Here is a 24,344-nt window from a genome sequence, read left to right as displayed (position 1 = left end):
GTCAGGAAATAGTTGCTGTGGAGACGCCAAGGAAACGAAAATCACGTCATCTAGGTCCTAAGCACCCTCAGCTCAGTGGGAATCATGAGATCAGGCTCAAGTATCTCCAGTTCCGCTCCCAGGAACCAAGGGACCCCAAATCATCAGCCCTTTTCTAAACTCTGTCTGTCAGCACCTGGCAGGATCGGGCCCATGCAACCAGACAGCACAAAATGCCGGGGAAGAAACCTGAAACCATATTGTGTTGGGTCCAGTCGTACATGGCGCTAAGCCTCTTCCAGGCCCCTTGCAGTGGGAACTGGAGACACCTCCCCTTTGCACCCCCTTGCCCCAAACACCATTAATTTTGAAATCTATGGAACCATCAGGGCACCTGCTTAGTAATAATTAACAGGAATCCAGTCAGAGGCATCGATGCAGCAAACCAGCTCCATACTGTTCAGTTCTAGCAGCCCCGTGCTGGGTATTTTCCATCAGCAACAAAGAGGTTTCCTAACACATGGAGAACAGCCAGAAGGGAGAAGCCTAGTCATGGCATTAACTAGGACAGCCTGCCCAGCTCTTGTCAACGTGAACTTTAGCACTGAAAACCACCCAGACTAACTAGCGAAATCTAACCAGAGCACTTTCCACTTCCCTGCTTGATCTCTCTAGCATGACATCTGCCCTGCAGTTCTGAACCAGGAATGTTATGCCTTAGCACAGGCCCCACAAGGCAATGCAGAGAAAGAGAAGAAAAATAGCATGAACACTTTCAGCACTGGGAGTTTGCAATCATTTCCCGATTTAGCTGCCCAGAGCCTTTGACCAAGGCAGCCCCTCTGGAGTCCCTCTGCTTCCACTTCCAGAGGTAGGAAAGCCACCGTGGGGTGAGGAGCGGTTAAGTGTGGGGAGGGGACAAGTGTGTCTCCCTCTGTTCCCGTCCCAGGAGATTCCATTTGGATAATTTAATCCCCTGGGCACTGAAATTAACCTTCATTTTCCATTAACTTCCACAGTGACCTGTACATTCCACTCTCACTGTGCGGGTTAATGAGTTTCCTTTCAGATTTATTCAGAAGTGTTTATTTACAGAGTTTGCATGGTAAATTCGGCAGTTCCCCAGCAGTAGGTAATTCCTTGCTTTGGTTGGAATATGTATGTCTAACTACAACTGAGTTAAGGTGGTTTCATAGAATCACAGAATATCAGGGTTGGAAGGGACCTCAGGAGGTCATCCAGTCCAACCCCCTGCTCAAAGCAGGACCAATCCCCAATTTTTGCCCCAGATCCCTAAATGGCCCCCTCAAGGATTGAACTCACAACCCTGGGTTTAGCAGGCCAATGCTCAAAACACTGAGCTATCGCTCTCCCCTTAAGTTTTGTTTCACTGGAACACTCACAATCTCAGTAGCTTTACAGTGCCTCATTTGAAGGCCTTATTTTTAAAGCTTCTTGCTCTGGTGACGAACAGTTTTGTTGTAAATTTCAGTTCCAGATTGAAACCATTTCCCCTTTCCTCTCTGTTTTATGCCTAAATTATTTGTTATAACATTTCTGTTAGGGTGGGGGGCAACTCAGGTATTCTTAGGCCATGTTTACATTACCATTTGTGTCAGTAAAACTTATGTTGCTCGAGGACGTGAAAGAAACACCCCACGAGGGACGTGGGTTTTGCCAGCATAAATGGTAGTGTGCACAGCACTGTATTGGTGGGAGAGCGTCTCCTGCTGACATAGCTAGCTGCTCATTAAGGTAGTTTTACGTCAACCAGAGCACTCTCTCTCCCTTTGGCATAGAGTGGCTAAATGAGCAATCTTACAGCCGCACGGCTGTGCATCTGTAAGCTCACTAGTGTAGATGTGGCCAGTGACTCTGAAGAAAGAGAGAGAGACATGTCCAAAATCACATAGCAAATCAGCATTTTCTAGTGTCTGATTCCTAGTCCTGTGCTCAGACTGCTAGGCAGTTTTTCAGATGTTTTTGGTTTGACAACTTTGCAGCCTCATGGAATGCATTTTCTCTGTGTTCCTAATTCCCATGGCTGACATGATTTCCTATAATACTGGAATAATCCAATATTTCCTACAATCCTGCAGCAACATTTGCACAGATCCTGTGTCCCCATGGAGCCCCCTTGCAGTTGTAGGATTGGGGCCTTTGAACCATATCCTCTTGACTCAAAAGTTCCTCCGTGTGCAAGGATACTACAGGCTAAAATAAGCTTTTGAAGTTTGCCATGATTAGAAACAAAATCTGGCTACATTAATTGATCGATTGAGTGAAGAATCCATCTGATGTTCCAACAGAAAAGGGATTTCTAGCTGCAGAGAGGGTCCTTGGTTCTTCTGTAAGGGAAGAAAGAACTTTCCAGAATGACTGAATTATGCCAACTATGCTAGATTCACAAAAACTGCTGCAGTCACAGCAGGACACCATGCCCAAGGTGGGCTAGATACAAAACCATCTGCTCTCCTTCAGTGTATATACAGAGAACGTATCAGGTCCCCAAATCCCCACTCACAGTTCAAACACTGCAGGGAATCTAATATGCCAACAAGAGCAACAGAACTAGATAGTGCAAAACGCCATTACAGCACTGTCGAGTTTGAAGAAGCCAAATGAGGGGCTTGGCTGGCAGAGTGGATTGGCTGATCTCTAGGTCAAACCTGTCCATCAAGGTCACCCCAAATTATCCCTAGGGTGTCCATCGGTCAATGCTGAATGGTTTGTTAGCATCAGTTAGTTTCCTGATGGGGCTACATCCCAACGGGTGTGTCTGTCTACACCCCAACGGGTGTGTCTGTCTACACAGCGGCTGGGAGGTGTGATCCCCGGCACAGGTGGACAAACACCACCAGCACCTAGAAATAGCAGTGTGGCCGCAGCAGCCAGGCAGCTGCTCAGGCTAGCTGCCTGCACATGTACTCCGGGGGCCTGGTGGGACCGTATTTGGGTGGCTAGCCTGAGTCACCACACGTGCCACCGCAGCCACGCTGCAATTTTAGGCACTAGCCTCGGCAGGGCTACAACGTCTACATAGACCAGAGCTGAGAATCATACCTCCCAGAGGCTGTGGGGACACACCCAAAGCTACTGTCCCAGCTGGCACTGGTCAGCCTCTCCCTAGCAGTCTCAGCAGCAAGGCCCAGGCATGAACGAGCCACAGGAGATCAGGCTCCTGTCCCACTCCTTATGGGATCCCCCAGGCCGAAGGGAGGCAGGTGGGGGAGTTGGGAAGAGGACACACATGGCAATCCCCTGAACTAGCTGGCCGATGGCTAGAGAGGGGACGTGCAACTCAGCTGAAGCCTCTGTGCTTTCAGTCTAAAGTCCCACATGCCGCATCTCACACAGCAACTCGTTCATAGATTCCATCGTGATCATCTGGTCTGACCTCCTATGTAACACAGACCAGAGAACTGCCCCCAAATAATTCCTACAGCAGATCACTCAGAAAAACATCCCGGCTTGATTTCAAAATTGCCAGTGATGGAGAATCCACCACGACCCTTGGTGAGTTGTTCCAGTGGTTAATTACTGTCACCGTTAAAAATGTCTGCCTTATTTCCAGTCAGAATTTCTCTAACTTTAACATCCAGCCCTGGGACTGTGTTAGACCTTTCTCTGCTAGACTGAGGAGCCCAGTATTAAATCTTTGTTCCCCATATAGGTGCTCACAGAGGCTTCGGCCGAGTTGCACGTCCCCACAGGCTGGGATCAAGTCACCCCGTAGCCTTCTCTTTGTTAAGCTCAATAGATTGACTCCTGGAGCTCAATCACTCTAAGGCAGGTTTTCTAACTCTTTCATCATTCCCAGGGCTCTTCTCTGAATCCTCTCCAATGTATCCCCATCCTTCTGGAATTGTGCATGCCAGACTGGACCCAGGATCCCAGCAGTGGGATAAAACAACTAGGGCTGTTGATTAATCGCAGTTAACTCACGCGATTGATTCAAAAAAATAAATCGTGATTAATCGCAGTTTTAATCACACTATTAAACAATAGAATCTCAATTGAAGTTTATTAAATATTTTGGGATGTTTTTCTACATTTTAAAAGACATTGACTTCAGTTACAACACAGAATACAAAGTGTCCAGTGCTCACTTTATATTATTATTTTTATTACAAATATTTGCACGGTAAAAATGATAAACAAAAGAAATAGCATTTTTCAATTCACCTCATACAAGTACTGTAGTGCAATCTCTTTGTCGTGAAAGTGCAACTTACAAATGTAAATTTTGTTTTGTTACATAACTGCACTCAAAAACAAAACAATGTAAAACTTCAGAGCCTACAAGTCCACTCAATCCTACTTCTTGTTCAGCCAATCGCTAAGACAAACAAGTGTGTTTACAATTACAGGAGATAATTCTGCCTATTTCTTATTTACAATGTCACCTGAAAGTGAGAACAGGTATTTGCATGGCACTGTTGTAGCCAGCGTCACAAGATATTTACTTGCCAGATCTGCTAAACACTCATATGCACCTTCATGCTTCAGCCACCATTCCAGAAGACATGCTTCCATGCCGACGATGCTCATTAAAAAAATAATGCATTCATTAGATTTGTGACTGAACTCCTTGGAGGGGGAGAATTGTATGTCTCCGGCTCTATTTTACCATTCTGCCATATATTTCATGTTATAGCAGTCTCAGATGCTGACCCAGCACATGTTGTTCCTTTTAATAACACTTTCACTGCAGATTTGACAAAATGCAAAGAAGGTACCAATGTGCTATTTCTAAAGATAGCAACAGCACCTGACCCAAAGTTTAAGAATCTGAAGTGCCTTCCAAAATCTGAGAGGGACGAGATATGGAGCACGCTTGCAGATGTCTTAAAAGAGCAACACTCCGATGCGGAAACTACACAACCTGAACCACTAAAAAAGAAAATCAACCTTCTGCTGGTGGCATCTGACTCAGATGATGAAAATGAACATGCATTGGTCTGCACTGTTTTGAATCGTTACTGAGCAGAACCCATCATCAGCATTGGATGCATGTCCTCTGGAATGGTGGTTGAAGCATGAAGCGACATATGAATCTTTAGCGCATCTGGAACGTAAATATCTTGCAACGCCGGCTACAACAGTGCCAGGCAAACACCTTTTCTCACTTTCAGGTGACATTGTAAATAAGAAGTGGGCAGCATTATCTCCCACAAATGTAAACAAACTTGTTTGTCTGAGTGACTGGCTAAACAAGAAATAGGACTGAGTGGACTTGTAGGCTCTAAAGTTTTACATTGTTTTATTTTTGAATGCAGTTTTTTTTTTGTACATAATTTTACATTTGTAAGTTCAACTTTCATGACAAAGAGATTGCACTACAGTACTTGTATTAGGTGAATTGAAAAATACTATTTCTTTTGTTTTTTTACAGTGCAAATATTTGTAATAAAAAATAAATCTGAAGTACATTTTGTATTCTGTGTTGTAACTGAAATCAGTATATTTGAAAATGTAGAAAACTTCCAAAAATATTTAAATAAATGGTATTCGATTATGGTTTAACAGTGCGATTAATTGCTTGACAGCCCTAAAACAACGTTTCTCCTCCTACTCAAGATTCCCCTGTTTATGCATCCAAGGATCCTGTTTGCTCTTTTGGCCACATCATTGCACTGGGAGCTCATGTGCAGCTGATTCTCCAACATGACCCCCAACTCCTCCTTAGAGTCAACTCCCCTATCCTGTAAGTGTGGCCTGCATTCTTTGGTCCTCGAGGTATGCATTTACATTTAGCTGTATTAAAATGCATGTTGTTTGCTTGCACCCAGTTTATCAAGCAATTCAGAGCACAGCCCTGCGTTTAGGGTGACCAGACAGCAAATGTGAAACATCGGGACAGGGGGTGGGGGGTAATAGGAGCCTATATAAGCAAAATACCCCAAAATTGGGACTGTCCCTATAAAATCGGGACATCTGGTCACACTACCTGTGTGGGACTATTTTTTAATCCCGCTCCCATCCTGCCCCAAAACACCCACTCCCACCCGCTCCCTCATTGTTTCTTGCATTTTTATTGTGCTCCCACCCACAGAAACCTTCGATTCCACAAACCCTGAGAGACAGAGTCCCCCACGCTACTAAAAAAACAACCAAAAACAGTCAGTTAATATATTATGTAAAGAAATGAAATTCAGACACAATTTTACTACTAAAAGAATAAAACAAAACTTGGTTAAACCATGTAAAAATACTTTAACTCTTGTTATAATGGACATCTAACCTCTTTCAATCTCTCGCATAAATTTAAGTATTAAAACCTTTATTTAAAAAAAAGAAAACTTGCTTGACATTGCTGAAATTCGATTTATGACAAACCAATGAGAGATTCAGGATTTCCCCACAAATTCCCGCAATCTGGTTTTTTTGCCCCACCCCAGTCCCGCCCACAGCAAAGTACATTTTACCCACTGCCACTGTTATGGCCATGGGTCCTTTGTGGGCCGCGGGACCCCGGTCCCACTGCAGGGCTCTGATTCTGATCACTCTGTAGCAGTGACCTGTCTTCTTCATCATTTACCACTACCCCAATCTTTTTGCCATCTGCAAGTTTTATCAGTGATGATTTTATGTTTTCTTCCAAGTCACTCATAAAAATGTTAAATAGCATAGGGTCAGGAACTGATGGGACCCTGCACTAAAAACACACCCGCTCTAAGTGGGGCGTGATTCCCCATTCACAAAGACATTTTCATATATATTAGTTAGCCAGTTTTAATCCATTTAACGTGTGCCATGTTGATTGGGTATCATTCTAGTTTATAATCAAATCAAATCTGCAAGGAAAGGCATTCAGCATGGAACAGCAACGCTGGGCCAAGCTCACTGCTGGTGTAACCCCCTGAGCATAGTGAGGAGCAGGAAGGGCTCTGCACTGCTACAGCATGATGCCCTTAGCTGACACAGCAAACACAGAACATCAGCCACAGGCAGGATGCAGCTGCAAAATGACAGGTTAGCTTGACCCAAAGGAGCCGTTCAACCCACTGAAGCCTAGGGTCCATGCTGTCCCCTTTGCTAGTGCAGGCCCTGGCACAGGTCCGTCACACAGGGAGGGTGTGGTGGAATTGGGCATGGCCGGGGCACACTGGGTCCCTCCTCTCAACCACTGCACCAGTGGGGCTCCCACAGACTCCCAGCTTTGGTCCTGTTGGGAGCTCCGATGAAGGGCAGCATCACTGCCACGTTTCCTCTATCAGGGAAGTGTGAATTACACCACAGCTGGCACCAGGGGTGGCTCTGGCCCCACTTGGCGATTTAGAATCACAGCCACTGTACTCTGGGGCATTATCTGGACAGGACTCCAGGGTCAGTTCTAAATGTGCCAGTGGCTCAAGGCATCTCCAGCCATGACAAAGAGGGAGCTAGCTGCATCTCTTTTCAGGCATGCAACACAAATACCCTCTCTTTTGAAACAAGTGAGCACTGGTGGCACAGGTCTGGCCCATCACAGACCAGACCATGGAGAATTTATGTGTCCATGATGGACCCCAAACCCAAACGGCAACCATGGTGCCCACAGCAGCATCCACACAGTGTGGCACAGCCGCAATCTGCATGCCGGCCAGATTCCACCAGCTGCTGTCTCACATCACACCCTGGACAAACTCACAGGGCATCTTCACAGCAGCCCCTAACACCTGCAAAGTCTCAGCCCCTGAATGCTGCTGACTCTGGGGATGGGATTTAAACCAGCACTGATGCCAGGCTTACAAATACCTAGTGACTTGCTGCTGCCCACTAACAAAATGTGCAACCCTAACCTTCCTGATCTGGGGTCCCAAGCAGAGCCAATTCCATTCACCCCCAGCCCCCAAGCTATAACATGGCAGGGTCTCAGCACCTTCCCAGCAAGGGCACTCAGCTCCCAGCTGCTGCCTTTCTACACTGATGACTCCTTCCACCCCCTTAAGTGTGGGGAGGGGCAGTTTACAACAAATCTCCTTAAAAAAACAGCAGCAACAGTCCAGACAATCCCCAGGGTGGGAGATGCAATAACCAGCACCAGTTACCTCCTAAATTAGCAGGATCTAGCAGGCGAAATTCAATGGCAAAGCTTGGCACTCACCCGCAAGCAGCACACTCCAGACAGCTCAGAGCTTCTGTGAACCTGCCTGGGAATGTCTGGAGAGAAATTGACCAGTCTTAAAGGTACAGGCCCCCTTTCCCTATCAAATGACGAAGAAGAGCTGTTTGCACTCTGGCACCCAACTCTCTTTGGAAAAAAGCACCTGGAGTCCCCTCTGGGGTGGCCAGGGGAGACAGAGGTGAACAGTTTTGAGTTTAATGACTCAGTCCGGATCCTAAGGAGGGAGGACATCTTATACTTAGCCCCAGGCTTAGGAGCTCTAGTGGGGGAATGCCAGGGAGTGACAAATCCATTGTTGTGCTGTGGAGCCTGCATGTACCCAGCTATCTCCCAAGAGTTTGCTAAGGCCCCTGAACTAACCCAGTGTGGAAAAAGCTGCCCAAAGAAACTTGCATGGCAGATACACCTAGCTACCAAGAGCCTAAGCCAGGGGAAGTCGATGGGCAGCCTGCGGTCCAAACCAGGACCACCAGAGCCTTTTCAGTGGACAGCTGGGCACGCCAGGACTCAGAGCATCAGCCCCGCTGGGACTCAGGGTTCAGCCCCATGGCAGGCATGCTGAGACTGAAGCCCCTTTCTCCCTTCCCACAGGGCTTAACCCACGAGTCCCAGCACGCCTCTCAATTAAGGATGGGGTCTAAATTAGCTGTTCCCATCAAGAAAGAGATTTTGGAGTCCCGGTGGCCTGAAAACATCCGCTCGATGGGCAGCGGCTGTGGAAAAAGCTGAGAGAAGCATGTTAGGAAGCATTAGGAGAAGGATAGAGAATAAAGGAGAAACGAACAGAATGCCACTATATCAACACCATAAGCGGGTTCCCAAAAGAAGGAGATGAGCTTGTGGAGGATCGATCCCTCAACAGCTGTTAGTGGAGACGATCGGGGTGGGAGCCCATGCTCTGTGGGTCCCAAAACCTCCAGCTGCCAGACAGAGGGGGCGGGGGCGCGACTCAGTCAAGCTGCAGGGAGACTATTGAAAAAGATCACAATAGAGAGAGCCTCTAACTAAACGGTTACCCCAAATTTAAAACAACAACAAAAAAACAGTAAGAGGAGCCAAGAAATTGCCCCCCGGTGAAACTGCAGAGTCAAAGAGGCGGTTAGAGGCAAGTCTGGAAAACTGGAAGTCAAATCCTAGTGAGGAAAATAGAAAGGAGCATGAACTCTGGCAAGTCAAGTGTAAAGGGAGCATAAGGCAGGCCAAGAAAGTATTTGAAGAGTATCTAGCTGGAGACACCAGAATGAACAGCAAAATTTTTTTCACGTACATCAGAAGCAGGAAGCTTCCCCCGAAGTCAGTGGGGCCGCTGGATGATGGAGGTGCTGAAGGAGCACTCAGGGAAGACAATGGCCTTGCAGAGAAGCTCAATGACTTCTTTCCATTGGTCTTCACTGCAGAGGGTGTGGGGGAGAGGCCCAGGCCCTTTCAGGTGATAAATCTGAGGAACTGCCCCACACTGAGGTGTCAAGAGAGGAGGTTTGGCACCCAATAGATAAACGAAGCAGTAAGAAGTCACCAGGAACAGATGGTATTCACTGAAGCATTCTGAGGGAAGCCAAATATGAAACTGCAGCGCAACTAATAGGGGATTGTAACCGGTGCCTTAAGTCAGCCTCTGTAGAGAGGCCTGAGGGAGTAGCTAATGGAATGGTGATTTTGAAAAAAAGGCTCAAGAGGCAAGCCTGGCAAGCCTAACGTCACTACCAGGCTAATTGGTGGACACTTTAGTAAAGAACAGACTTATGAGAGCGATACATAAAGAGGATCTGCTGGGGAAGCATCCAGACAGCTTGTAGAAAGGGAAATCATGCCTCGCCAAGCTATTAGAATTCTCGGAGGGTGCACACAAGCAGGTGGACAAGAGTGATCCGGTGGATGGCATGGACGGCGACGTGCAGAAATCCTTTGACAAGGTCCCTCTGCAAAGACTCTGAAGCAAACTAAGCAATCCTGGGAGAAGAGGGAAGGGCCTCTCCTGGATCAGTGAGTGGCTAAGAGATCAGGAAGGGAGGGTAGGAGCTGAGGGTTTGTTTTCACACTGGAGGCAGGTACCTAGCAGGGTCCCTCAAGGATCTGGAGAGGGACCTGTGCTGATCCGCAGATGAGCTGGAAAAGGGGGTGAAGAGTGAGGTGGCAAAACTGACAGATGATCCAAACTTTCTCCAAATGGTCAAGTCCAAAGCTGAGTGCGAAGACTTACAAAGGGGTCTGCCGAAACTGGGGGACTGGGCGAGAAAATGGCAGATGAAATTCAGTGTTGATAAGTGGAAAGTAACACAGATCAGAAAAAATAACCCCAACTCTGCCTTCCAAAGGATGGAGTTTAAATTAGCTGTGCCCACTCAAGAAAGAAATTTTGGAGTCCTGGTGGATATTTCTGAAAATATCCACTCGATGGGCAGCAGCAGTGGAAACAGCTAAGGGAAGCATGTTAGGAAGCATTAGGAGAAGGATAGAGAATAGAGGAGAAATGAACAGAATGCCACTATAGCAGGTTCCCAAAAGAAGGAGATGAGTTCATGGAGGATCAGTCCCTCAACGGCTGTTAGCAAAGACGGTCAGGGGCGCGAGCCCATGCTCTGCGGGTCCTGAAACTTCCAGCTGCCGGATGGTGGGGGAGGGGGCAACTCAGTCAAAACTGCCCTCCTTCTCTTCGTCCCCTCGTGGGTCTCTGGCACGAGACACTGTAAGAAGAGAGGCTCTTGCAGCAGATGGAGCACTGGTCTGACCCACTTTGGCTGCTCTCTGGAGGGGCCAATGGCAGGGGTAGTCAGGGGGGCTGTTTCTGCCTTCAGACAGATGATGTCAGCAAGCTCCTCAGCATGGCATCCATGTCTCTGGGCAGGCCTTCTTCAGAGCCTGTCAGCGGAGGGAGACCATGGGTCAGGTTTATGGAACCTGGAGCTACACCGGCCAGGATGACAGCAGCGGGCCTGGTGCACAGCAGGGTAGGGAACGGCCAAGCTGCTAGGGATGGGAGCTGGGCTTCCTGGCAGAGTCCAGGAACCAAAGCACAGCATCTGCAAGGAAGGGATTCCCCACAGAGGGGTACCATCATCTCCCACAGAAGGGGAGTCTCCCCCTGACACTTGATTAATCCTATGGCCTGTTCCCATCTCAGCCCACAGCACCCCCAACTCAGCAGCTCCAGCTATGGAAGAGAGCAAGAACCAGAGGCCTTCCTGCTCCTGGGACAGAGGAGTAGGTTGATAATCTACCTGGATGTGAGTGTCGGTTTTTCCCATGCCCATGGTCTACACTACATTCAGGGCAGTGCACAGGAATTGCAATTCCTGTTCTGGATCTAGGGGCAGCTTCAGTTTGCTGGCAGGAGACTGTGCATGAGACTTTGCAGTGGTAGTGGGGGGGTGGCGAAACAGGCACTAACATGGGCATGGAAGTTTGAGGAACAGGGCAGAGGCCTGTGTGGGGCAAGGAGGGCAGGGATTTGGGAAACAAGAGCAGAGGATCAAACACTTCCTTAATGTGGGTCAGGACGATTCCCATTTCAAAGATAGAGAAAGTGAGGCACCAAGTGAGAGAGTGACCTGGCCACGATCACGTTACCACTCAGTGGCAGGGATGCAGTACAACCAGTTCCCTGCTCTCATCGCTGGACCCTGCTGCCCCTCCTGTATGACCCCTCCAGCCATCCTCTCCCAGAGGCCATCCCCACCACTCTCCAATACCGGCTGTTTCCATAATGGAAGCAGGCTTGTAACAGAGTTCACTCACCAGTAGGTGCCCCTTCCTGGTAAGGCCTGGTATCACAGACTATCCGGGCTGGAAGGGACCTCAGGAGTCGTCTAGTCCAACCCCCTGCTCAAAGCAGGACCAATCCCCAATTTTTGGCCCAGATCCCTAAATGGCCCCCTCAAGGACTGAACTCACAACGCTGGGTTTAGCAGGCCAATGTTCAAACCACTGAGCTATCCCTCCCCCTCACAGCTTTCTTGCTGGGCTAGCACCCCTGCCGATAGTTGCTTGGGCTGTCTGGCAGTTTTTTGGTTGGGAACTCAGCACTTCAGCCAGGTGACTGTCTTTTAGTCCATTCCTTCCTGGGTCGCACTCATCCCAAACTAAAAGTCCAAAAATGTCTTTAACAGAAACAAGGTCTTCCATCCCTTTGGGGGCTCTTCCTCAGCCTGACTTTGGTTTGGCCTGCCCTTGCTGGCCTTGGTAGCCCTTTCTATGGCCTTGTACAACCCCTTCCTTAGAGACCATGGGAGAACCAGTCCTGCCCTGGATTCTCGGTTCTCCCCCAAGGCCCTGTACCAAACAGCTAGGCCTGCTGCTGTACCTTTGCTGAGGTTTTCCCCTCATGCAGAGCTCTCTCTGTAATCCATTTGGCCTAGCTCCAGGCTTTATAGCCCACAGGCCAAGCCCCCCTGTTATATACCCTCCTCCTTAGAAACTGGCCCACACGGAGGATAAGTTCTATTCTTCTCCAAGCTTCATCCCTCGTCATCTCGTCGCTGTCGCCGGCTGCGCGCTTGTACGGCCTGCGCACACCGTGTCTCCAGCTCCCCTGCCAGCTCGCTCACCAGAATGCAGAGGCATCCTCCTCTTCTGCAGGATCCCAGCGCTCTTCCTGCAGCCCCTCGTTCCCATGAGCCGCTGCCTGCAGAGCCTCTTCTGAAGCCTTTAGCTTCTTCTGTAGCCTCTTTGCTACTGTCGCTGCATACGCCAAAACCTTTTCCGTCAGGGTCGGAGAGCCCACCATGGACTGCTCCACCCTTGTGTCTGTCCCTACTTCAGTCAGCTTCATCTCTGGGCCGACCATTTCGTCCTTCACCTCCCTGCAGCACCCGACAGGGTGTGTTGGTGGAGGGTCTGCAAGGTCCACGGCCATCCCTGCCACCTCCACGTTGCCTGCCCCATGAGGGTTTGTATCAGAAGCAGGGCCGGCTCCAGCTTTTTTGCTGCCCCAAGCGGCAAAGGAAAAAAAACCAACCAAGCCTGGCTGAGCTGCCACCAAAGAGGAAGAGAGGGACTGCAGGACCCGCCGCCGAATTGCCGCCAAAGACCTGGACATGCTGCCCCAATGACGGACGGAGTGCTGCTCCTTTCTATTGGCCGCCCCAGGCACCTGCTTCCTTCGCTGGTGCCTGGAGCCGGCCCTGGTCAGAAGACACCTTCTCCTTTCTTTCTACCTTCTTGGGGCCCTGGCTCGCAGAGGGCACTTAGGGGACTCTTCTGCCCTTCCCAAGAGCGATAGCACCAGGTCCTAAGAACATAAATCCACGATGAGGTAATGCTTGTCATTAATTAGCCTGGCTAAAGAGCTGGGTTGGAGCCGCTCTGGGGACAAGCTCTCTCCCTCCTGCTCATGGAGGTGAATTCATCTACCTTCCCAGTATCACCTGCTCTCCCTCTCATTCCCCACCAGGCTCCTTGCTGCCAGGTCAGTGAATGGCGATAGGATGGGAATGAGGCCTGGGCCCCACCCCAATCTCCTGAGTCTAATCTTGCTGTTTACCTTGTCTCCCATCAGCTGCTGGGCTTCCCCCAGGAGGGAGAAGGCCAGGACCAGCCCAGCCTGGCTGACACACAGCAGGGGGTTGTTGATGGCCAGCACTGCCATCCGGAGGAAGAATCTTCTCTGCCCCTCCGCGAAGAACTTTCCAAAGACCTAAAACCAACAGGGCGTGAGGCATTAGCAGATTGCCCAGAGCCAGCCTCCAAATCCTGGGGCTAGAACAGCATCTCCGTCTAGTGGCCCCAGGAGGTAGCCACTGCAGGGGCCCAGCCACCCCCCCACTCCCTGAGCTGTCTCATGCCCTGGCAGAGTGTCCTTACCTCCCCCACCCGGGCTGTGTTCCTGCAGCCCAGGAGCCTGCTGTCCTGGTAGCAGTCCGAGCACCACAGGTCTTCGGCCTCACGGATGGTCAGCCCTGGGAAAGAGACACACACACGTTTGTCATTCTGGTTGCGGTGCGTGTGTCCTTCCAATCCCATTGGTGGCTGCACAGTGGGCAGAGGCCTCGCTGCGTGCCTGGCCCAACAGGATTGCAGGGGCTGGTGTAGAACAGAGAAAGAGAGAGAGAGAGAGAGACTCATCCTCCAGCTGGGGTCAATCTGAGAGAAATTGGCTGGGGTCCCAATCTCACTCTTCTAGCGGGTGCCATTTCCCTGCTGGGTTCCTTACCCCTCTGGTGCATCAGCAGCTGGTAGAGCCGGTAAACACGCTCCCTGGCCTGCCAGCTGATGTCCTTGGCTGGGTCACCGATGGACAGAGCCAGCTGTGCCACATGGTGACCCATCCTGGGGAATTCTGCTGAGTTCTAATGGAAGGGAGAGGAAGAGGGGACTCCATCAGCATTTTCCTGTCAGCTCCCAGGCCCCCCTGGTCCAGGACTCTCCTTCCCCCTCAGTCCCTCTGCAGGAGATGCTAGAGAATAGGAGCTAGAGTTAGACCCTTAATCATAGAATCATAGAATCATAGAATATCAGGGGTTGGAAGGGACCCCAGAAGGTCATCTAGTCCAACCCCCTGCTCGAAGCAGGACCAATTCCCAGTTAAATCATCCCAGCCAGGGCTTTGTCAAGCCTGACCTTAAAAACCTCTAAGGAAGGAGATTCTACCACCTCCCTAGGTAACGCATTCCAGTGTTTCACCACCCTCTTAGTGAAAAAGTTTTTCCTAATATCCAATCTAAACCTCCCCCATTGCAACTTGAGACCATTACTCCTCGTTCTGTCATCTGCTACCATTGAGAACAGTCTAGAGCCATCCTCTTTGGAACCCCCTTTCAGGTAGTTGAAAGCAGCTATCAAATCCCCCCTCATTCTTCTCTTCTGCAGACTAAACAATCCCCGCTCCCTCAGCCTCTCTTCATAAGTCATGTGCTCTAGACCCCTAATCATTTTTGTTGCCCTTCGCTGGACTCTCTCCAATTTATCCACATCCTTCTTGTAGTGTGGGGCCCAAAACTGGACACAGTACTCCAGATGAGGCCTCACCAGTGTCGAATAGAGGGGAACGATCACATCCCTCGATCTGCTCGCTATGCCCCTACTTATACATCCCAAAATGCCATTGGCCTTCTTGGCAACAAGGGCACACTGTTGACTCATATCCAGCTTCTCGTCCACTGTCACCCCTAGGTCCTTTTCCGCAGAACTGCTGCCTAGCCATTCGGTCCCTAGTCTGTAGCGGTGCATTGGATTCTTCCATCCTAAGTGCAGGACCCTGCACTTATCCTTATTGAACCTCATCAGATTTCTTTTGGCCCAATCCTCCAATTTGTCTAGGTCCTTCTGTATCCTATCCCTCCCCTCCAGCGTATCTACCACTCCTCCCAGTTTAGTATCATCTGCAAATTTGCTGAGAGTGCAATCCACACCATCCTCCAGATCATTTATGAAGATATTGAACAAAACCGGCCCCAGGACCGACCCCTGGGGCACTCCACTTGACACCGGCTGCCAACTAGACATGGAGCCATTTATCACTACCCGTTGAGCCCGACAATCTAGCCAGCTTTCTACCCACCTTATAGTGCATTCATCTAGCCCATACTTCCTTAACTTGCTGACAAGAATACTGTGGGAGACCGTGTCAAAAGCTTTGCTAAAGTCAAGAAACAATACATCCACTGCTTTCCCTTCATCCACAGAACCAGTAATCTCATCATAAAAGGCGATTAGATTAGTCAGGCATGACCTTCCCTTGGTGAATCCATGCTGACTGTTCCTGATCACTTTCCTCTCATGTAAGTGCTTCAGGATTGATTCTTTGAGGACCTGCTCCATGATTTTTCCAGGGACTGAGGTGAGGCTGACTGGCCTGTAGTTCCCAGGATCCTCCTTCTTCCCTTTTTTAAAGATTGGCACTACATTAGCCTTTTTCCAGTCATCCGGGACTTCCCCCGTTCGCCACGAGTTTTCAAAGATAATGGCCAAGGGCTCTGCAATCACAGCCGCCAATTCCTTCAGCACTCTCGGATGTAACTCGTCCGGCCCCATGGACTTGTGCACGTCCAGCTTTTCTAAATAGTCCCTAACCACCTCTATCTCCACAGAGGGCTGGCCATCTCTTCCCCATTCTGTGATGCCCAGCGCAGCAGTCTGGGAGCTGACCTTGTTAGTGAAAACAGAGGCAAAAAAAGCATTGAGTACATTAGCTTTTTCCACATCCTCTGTCACTAGGTTGCCTCCCTCATTCAGTAAGGGGCCCACACTTTCCTTGGCTTTCTTCTTGTTGCCAACATACCTGAAGAAACCCTTCTTGTTACTCTTGACATCTCTTGCTAGCTGCAGCTCCAGGTGCGATTTGGCCCTCCTTATATCTTTCCTACATGCCCGAGCAATATTTTTATACTCTTCCCTGGTCATATGTCCAACCTTCCACTTCTTGTAAGCTTCTTTTTTATGTTTAAGATCCGCTAGGATTTCACCATTAAGCCAAGCTGGTCGCTTGCCATGTTTACTATTCTTTCGACTCATCGGGATGGTTTGTCCCTGTAACCTCAACAGGGATTCCTTGAAATACAGCCAGCTCTCCTGGACTCCCTTCCCCTTCATGATAGTCCCCCAGGGGATCCTACCCATCCGTTCCCTGAGGGAGTCGAAGTCTGCTTTCCTGAAGTCCAGGGTCCGTATCCTGCTGCTTACCTTTCTTCCCTGCGTCAGGATCCTGAACTCAACCAACTCAATCTCCTCTGCCCCCAAGGGAGCCTGGAGAACAGGGATGTGGGCAGGGCCCTCCATGAGGACTTGCTTCCCCAGCTACTCCAGGATGACAGGAAGGCATGAACCTGGAGCATGGTCCCCTTGAAAGCCCAGAGTCACCACTTAACCAGGACAAGAAGAACTTGACACAAGCCAAGCTCATTCTCTGCTCTGACTCTGCCATCCCAAGAGGAACACTCCCAATCCACAGCCCCTGCAGCAGCAGATCCTATAGCCAGTTGGAGCCAACCCACCCACACCTGGAGTCAGAAAGCCGGGGTCAGAGGCCACTTACGTCAAACTCAGGGAGGGTGATGGTGAATCTGAGCAGGGCCGTGCTGCTCCTAATGGCCCTTCCTCTCTCTTGCGACACCCTGGACACGATCCAGTAGTTAATCTGCTGTAGGAAAAGGAGGCAGCTCAGGATCAATGGGCAGGTGCATGTCTTGTGCAAATGGGACCCTCCCCCCATCCCCAGGGGGCTGAGACATTGTGCGCAGGGTGGAATATCTGATTCATTGATCGCAGAGCTTTAGAAGGGGAATGTTGCCCCCAGGACGATGCTTGTATCCTACAGGTCACAACTTGTCATTGTCTCTCTAGACTGGAACAATGTTCAGTGTAGGGGCTGATCCCATCCTCCCTGAACTCCTGATTCCTGAACAGCTCACCAGGAAGGAGACAGACCCCTCCCCCCTCCCTGGCTCTCAAGTCCTTGATTGGGTGAAGGGACTGAGTGTGAGCACAATCCCTCCAGGAATCTCAGGGCCCATCACAGAGAAGGGCTGATTCTCTGGGGTCCTCCTGTTTCTCTAGGGGATTCTCAGCGAAGGGGTGATTCTTCTCTGAGGACCATCTTCTGGATCTCCCAGGCGTGGTTCAGACTCTCACTCCCCAAGCCAGCTAGGGGCCCTGTGGTTAGAGCTCAACAGAACCAGGCTGAGCTCTGGCTTGAAGTCCCAGCTCTTTCCTCTCCTTCCAGGAGGAAGGGCCTGACACTGCATTGCACTGACTGCCCTGACCAAGGACGGCCCGCCCACTGGGGGCCCAGCTAGGAGGACAGACTGGAAAATGGATCTGAGAGTTAAGGTAAAATTGCCCCCACCCCTCTCATCAGGCTCACCTCCAAGATGTAGTGGAGCCGGTCGGTGTCTGGGGACTCTGCCAGCAGGTTCCCCAGCATGGCATCCAGGAGGTCTGGTAAGACCCTATGCAGATCCTGCAAAGCAAGGGAGAGCCATGGGTCAGAGTTAGGGAAACTGGGGCTACACCTGCCACAGGATGGGAAGAGGGGTCTCTGGGAAGCACTGGTAAGACCCCCAAACACATATCCTGGCCTCTCTCATTCACATCCCACTGCACGAAATTAGCAAGGATTCATGGCAGGATGATAGCTGGCTCTTTAATCCATGACTTTAGCATGATCTACCTGGACTTGGGTAGTGTCCTTCTCTGTGCCCAGGGTGAAGACGGCATGCAGGGCAGCTCGAAGGATGTGGGTCTCCAGATCTGGCTCCAAGGCAGGTGTCAAGGTGCTGGCAAGAGAGAGGAGATGGCTACGCAGGTGGTGTCGGAGAGAAGGCTTTGGATCCTTTGACCATGGGATGGTGTTCCAAGAAGGAGGAGTGCTAGGCAGAGACGGGCTCCACCTAACGAAGACAGGGAAGAGCATCTTCGCGAGCAGGCTGGCTAACCTAGTGAGGAGGGCTTTAAACTAGGTTCACCGGGGGAAGGAGACCAAAGCCCTGAGGTAGGTGGGGAAGCGGGATACCGGGAGGAAGCACGAGCAGGAGCGTCTGAGAGGGGAGGGCTTCTGCCTCATACTGAGAATGAGGGGTGATCAGCGGGTTATCTCAAGTGCCTATATACAAATGCACAAAGCCTGGGATACAAGCAGGGAGAACTGGAGATCCTGGCAAAGTTAGGGAATTATGATGTGATTGGAATAATAGAGACTTGGTGGGATAACTCGCATGACTGGAGTACTGTCATGGATGGGTATAAACTATTCAGGAAGGACAGGCAGGGCAGAAAAGGTGGGGGAGTTGCACTGTATGTAAGGGAGCAGTATGACTGCTCAGAGCTCAAGTATGAAACTGCAGAAAAACCTGAGAGTCTCTGGATTAAGTTTAGAAGCGTGAGCAACAAGGGTGACGTCGTGGTGGGAGTCTGCTATAGACCACTGGACCAGGGGGATGAGGTGGACGAGGCTTTCTTCCGCCAACTCGCAGAAGCTACTAGATCGCAGGCCCTGGTTCTCATGGGTGACTTCAATCATCCTGATATCTGCTGGGAGAGCAATACAGCGGTGCACAGACAATCCAGAAAGTTTTTGGAAAATGTAGGGGACAATTTCTTGGTGCAAGTGCTGGAGGAACCAACTGGGGCAGAGCTCTCCTTGACCTGCTGCTCACAAACCGGGAAGAATTAGTAGGGGAAGCAAAAGTGGATGGGAACCTGGGAGGCAGTGACCATGAGATGGTCGAGTTCAGGATCCTGACACAAGGAAGAAAGGAAAGCAGCAGAATACGGACCCTGGACTTCAGAAAAGCAGACTTTGACTCCCTCCGGGAACGGATGGGCAGGATCCCTTGGGAGAATAACATGAGGGGGAAAGGAGTCCAGGAGAGCTGGCTGTATTTTAAAGAATCCTTATTGTGGTTACAGGGACAAACCATCCCGATGTGTAGAAAGAATAGTAAATATGGCAGGCGACCAGCTTGGCTTAACAGTGAAATCCTTGCTGATCTTAAACACAAAAAAGAAGCTTACAAGAAGTGGAAGATTGGACAAATGACCAAGGATGAGTATAAAAATATTGCTCGGGCATGTAGGAGTGAAATCAGGAAGGCTAAATCACGCCTGGAGTTGCAGCTAACAAGAGATGTGAAGAGTAACAAGAAGGGTTTCTTCAGGTATGTTGGCAACAAGAAGAAAGCCAAGGAAAGTGTGGGCCCCTTACTGAATGAGGGAGGCAACCTAGTGACAGAGGATGTGGAAAAAGCTAATGTACTCAATGCTTTTTTTCCCTCTGTCTTCACAAACAAGGTCAGCTCCCAGACTGCTGCACTGGGCAGCACAGCATGGGGAGGAGGTGACCAGCCCTCTGTGAAGAAAGAAGTGGTTCGGGACTATTTAGAAAAGCTGGACGTGCACAAGTCCATGGGGCCGGATGCGTTGCATCCGAGAGTGCTAAAGGAATTGGCAGCTGTGATTGCAGAGCCTTTGGCCATTATCTTTGAAAACTCATGGCGATCGGGGGAAGTCCCGGACAACTGGAAAAAGGCTAATGTAGTGCCCATCTTTAAAAAAGGGAAGGAGGAGGATCCTGGGAACTACAGGCCAGTCAGCCTCACCTCAGTCCCTGGAAAAATCATGGAGCAGGTCCTCAAGGAATCAATTCTGAAGCACTTAGAGGAGAGGAAAGTGATCAGGAACAGTCAGCATGGATTCACCAAGGGCAAGTCATGCCTGACTTATCTAATTGCCTTCTATGATGAGATAACTGGTTCTGTGGACGAAGGGAAAGCAGTGGACGTGTTGTTCCTTGACTTTAGCAAAGCTTTCGACACGGTCTCCCACAGTATTCTTGTCAGCAAGTTAAAGAAGTATGGGCTGGATGGATGCACTACAAGGTGGGTAGAAAGTTGGCTAGATTGTCGGGCTCAACGGGTAGTGATCAATGGCTCCATGTCTAGTTGGCAGCCACTATCAAGTGGAGTGCCCCAAGGGTCAGTCTTTGGGCCGGTTTTGTTCAATATCTTCATTAATAATCTGGAGGATGGTGTGGATTGCACCCTCAGCAAGTTTGCGGATGACACTAAACTGGGAGGAGTGGTAGATACGCTGGAGGGTAGGGATAGGATACAGAGGGACCTAGACAAATTGGAGGATTGGGCCAAAAGAAATCTGATGAGGTTCAACAAGGACAAGTGCAGAGTCCTGCACTTAGGAGGGAAGAATCCAAGGCACCGCTACAGACTAGGGACCGAATGGCTAGGCAGCAGTTCTGCGGAAAAGGACCTAGGGGTTACAGTGGACGAGAAGCTGGATATGAGTCAACACTGTGCCCTTGTTGCCAAGAAGGCCAATGGCATTTTGGGATGTATAAGTAGGGGCATCGCCAGCAGATCGAGGGATGTGATCGTTCCCCTCTATTCGACATTGGTGAGGCCTCATCTGAAGTACTGTGTCAAGTTTTGGGCCCCACATTACAAGAAGGATGTGGAAAAATTGGAGAGAGTCCAGTGAAGGGCAACAAAAATGATTAGGGGTCTGGAACACATGACTTATGAGGAGAGGCTGAGGGAACTGGGATTGTTTAGTCTACGGAAGAGAAGAATGAGGGGGGATTTGATAGCTGCTTTTAACTACCTGAAAGTTGGATCCAAAGAGGATGGATCTAGACTATTCTCAGTGATAGCAGATGACAGGACAAGGAGTAATGGTTTCAAGTTGCAGTTGGGGAGATTTAGGTTGGATATTAGGAAAAACTTTTTCACTAGGAGGGTGGTGAAACACTGGAATGGGTTCCCTAGGGAGGTGGTGGAATCCCCTTCCTTAGAAGTTTTTAAGGTGAGGCTTGACAAAGCCCTGGCTGGGATGATTTAGTTGGTCCTACTCTGGGCAGGGGGTTGGACTAGATGACCTCCAGAGGTCCCTTCCAACTCTGATATTCTATGATTCTATGGTAATAGACTGGGCAGTGAGGGGATGGGACTGGCACCAACACGCACGTGAAACTGCAAGGAAATAGGCACAGGCTAGCGAGAATGGAAACTGAGGCACCGAGCCAGGGAATGACAAGGCCAAGGTTTCCCAGACAGACAGTGGCAGGGCAAGAATAGCGCCTGTTCCCTGGACCCTGCTGCCACTCCTGTAGCTGATCCTCGGAGTGAGCTTCTCCCCAAAGCCATTGCTATGTTACTGGAGTGAAAAGAACACCTCAGTCAGGAGAAAGGGAACCTTCACACCACCTCTGCCAGAAGAGCCACCCTTGGGAGGTGACCTGGGAATGGGAGGGGCAGTGACTCCCAGCCCTGGGCCTGAGCAGCACAGGAGTTAGGGGAACTGGGCGGGAGGGTCTTGGTACCTGAGGTTGCCCACAGCAATCAGGGAGTTAGCGAGGATGGTGCCGGGTGGAGAGCTATCAGGAAGCTCCTCAATGAGCTCCTGCGAGACCCAAAGGACACAAAGGAGCGTGTGACATTAGGGCTCACTGACACTTCCCAGCAAGGAGATTACCCAGCCAGCGTCCCACACAGCCAGCAGGATCCCCCACCTGCCTCCCGCTCCTTCAATTCCTGTCCGCTAGTGATCAATTTCCAAATTTCTCCTGTCTCTTCTCCCCAGACTTCAGCCCCAGCAATCCCTGCCCTCAGCTGCCCTCCAGCACCAGCCATCCCCCATACATTGGCCCGGGGAGACCCTTGCCCCTCCCATGTCTCTGTCCTCCCTCCAGCTGCTGGGCGCTGTGTCTCGCTCACCACAATCCTCTCCACCACAGCCACCTTGCAGCAGTGCGGCTCTAGTGTGTCCTGCCCTCTCTGCTGTGCAGCGAAACACGCAGGGTGAATGGCGGGCAGGAACCTGAGCTGCTGGGCCTCATCCTGCACCCACCAGGAGTGGGGGTAGGGGAGAGAAAGCCAATTAGCCAGGGACCTCCCTGCCCCACCCACACCAGCTGCAGGACTCAGGCCTGAATGGGGAATAGTGGGGACTCGCCCATTGTCCAAATCACCCACAACTCCTACACAAGCAGGGTCAGGAACTGGGACAGGGCCTGTTTTGGGAGGAGACCCCAGCTGGTGTGTGACAAGCACCCCCATCTTGAGGGTCCCAGATCATGGAGGAGAAAGGTCAGGGTGCTGGGAAGGGGCAGGACAATCTCAGTTCCAGCACAGCTGGGGAAGTCTGTACCTTTTCTCGGCCCTGGAGCTGCTCTCGGATGTTATTGAGAGCAGCCTCCTCTGTGGCCACGTCTACCCATTCCTCCTCTTTGTCCTCTGAGTCCCTGGGGGTCCCTGTACCAGGGAGAGAAGAGGACAGGGTGACACCTGCTGCCACTCGGGGAAAGGACAGGGGCATGGTGGGGCAATGTACCCCCTTCCCACCTCCGGACCCAGGGCAGATCGGGGCCCACACTCCCCCCTCTCAGTGATCCCTTCAGCCCCCAACTCCTTCAGTAGCCCACAGCAAAGATACACCCCCACACAGTCTTGGACTCCCTGGGAGGTGCCTGCCCCCCACCCAACTGGAGCATCAAAGACCTAAGTGGCAGCATCTAGTGTCAGTGAGGTTCACGTGGCTCAGGCCAGACACCTGGGCTGGGGACCTCCCACCCCATAGCACTGGTCGAGTGCTTGGGCCCAGGGTGTTCACAGCCCCCTCCTCACCGCTCCCTGAGCCCAGCCTGGCAACTCACCTGGAATAAAGCAGTGGCGCCCATCAGCCTCACTGCTGCTCGAGTCCCAGGCGCTGCTGCTGTCTCATGGGGAGCAGCCAGAGCTGCTGGTTCTGGGGCAGGGATCCTCCACCTCCAGCCCTGGGGAGGCTGGAAGGTCCTCACTGACTGGGCAGGGCGATGCCTCCTGCTGGGAATCAGGGCTGGGCTTCTGGGGCCGGTGCTTCCCCCACAACAAGCCCCAGAGCCACCCTGTCCGGCTCCCCTCCTGAGCTGGGTCATGCCTGCCCGGCCGCATTCTGGGCCAGCTCCATTTCGGCCTGGCCGGTGCCTCTCCCACCTCGGCGCCTGCACCGGGAGCGGGTTTCCTCTGCCAGAAGGCTGGGCACTTCCACCTCCTGGCCCGTCTGGGAGCTTCTTCCCCGCCAGCAGGGATGGAGGGGCCGCTCTGCTCCTGGGGAAGATAGCAGCTGCTTCCCTCATCCTCTGGGGCCACCTGCAGAGCCTTCTTCCTGAACACCCTCAGGAGCCTGGCCGTCCTGGACCCGAGCGGGGAACAGGCGTGAGTCTGGGCTCAAGGCAGCCTCTCATTAAGCAGCCTGTTTGGTCCCTCCCCATCCCTGCCCCAGCCAGAGCAGCTCCTCCTCCCCGCACTGGGGTGCAGGGAGTGCAATCTACACACACTGCTCGGAGTTCATGACATGATCTGCTCCCAACGTTCCCCCTCATCATCCCTGGTGCTGCAATACCCAGGGAGTCTCTTCCTTTTCGAGCACTGGGGTCAGTCACAAAGGCTCCCTCCTGCCATCCCAGGCCAGAGAAGGAAGAGAACCCAGGAGTCCGGACTTCTCCTGGGAAACCATTCCCCACATCAAAGTCCCTAGGCATAGCAAGACCAGGGCCCCCTTGTTTCCCATTGATTTCCATGCCCATGGATCTTTTACTCCAAAAATTCCAGTGGAATACAGCAGACCTCCGTCACGCTTTGTCCAAAATAACCAAAAACATTTCACGTATCCAAAGTACCCTCCATTAAAACTTCAGAAAAACAAAAGTGTGGAAAGGCAGGGGGAGAGGAGGGGGAAGAGGTGGAAAGAAACCAATTAAGCTGGTCAGGTCAGTTTAAAGTATAGGCTACCAGCAGCAAATTAAGTAAACTTAGAAAAAGAAGGAGGAAAA

At 50.9% G+C, this 24,344-nt stretch overlaps 1 protein-coding gene across 3 annotated transcripts in view; it reads right to left on the bottom strand.

The window, feature by feature from the left end:
- Positions 1–8,196, bottom strand: part of RGS3 (regulator of G protein signaling 3) — a 242,348-nt gene extending 234,152 nt beyond the window's left edge. For 2 of the 3 annotated variants that reach the window (XR_012642096.1, XM_074973668.1), the window contains exon 1: positions 8,069–8,196. The gene's annotated coding sequence lies outside the window, so the exon portion shown is untranslated. Of the gene's footprint in view, positions 1–8,012 lie in introns of all 3 variants that reach the window. The other variant, XM_074973669.1, reaches the window with a different exon arrangement.
- Positions 8,197–24,344: the final 16,148 nt, after the last annotated feature.

This window comes from Natator depressus, chromosome 16, assembly GCF_965152275.1.
Source record: "Natator depressus isolate rNatDep1 chromosome 16, rNatDep2.hap1, whole genome shotgun sequence".
In the NCBI taxonomy this organism is placed as follows: Eukaryota; Metazoa; Chordata; order Testudines; family Cheloniidae; genus Natator; species Natator depressus.
This window is presented reverse-complemented; position numbering and strand designations above follow the sequence as displayed.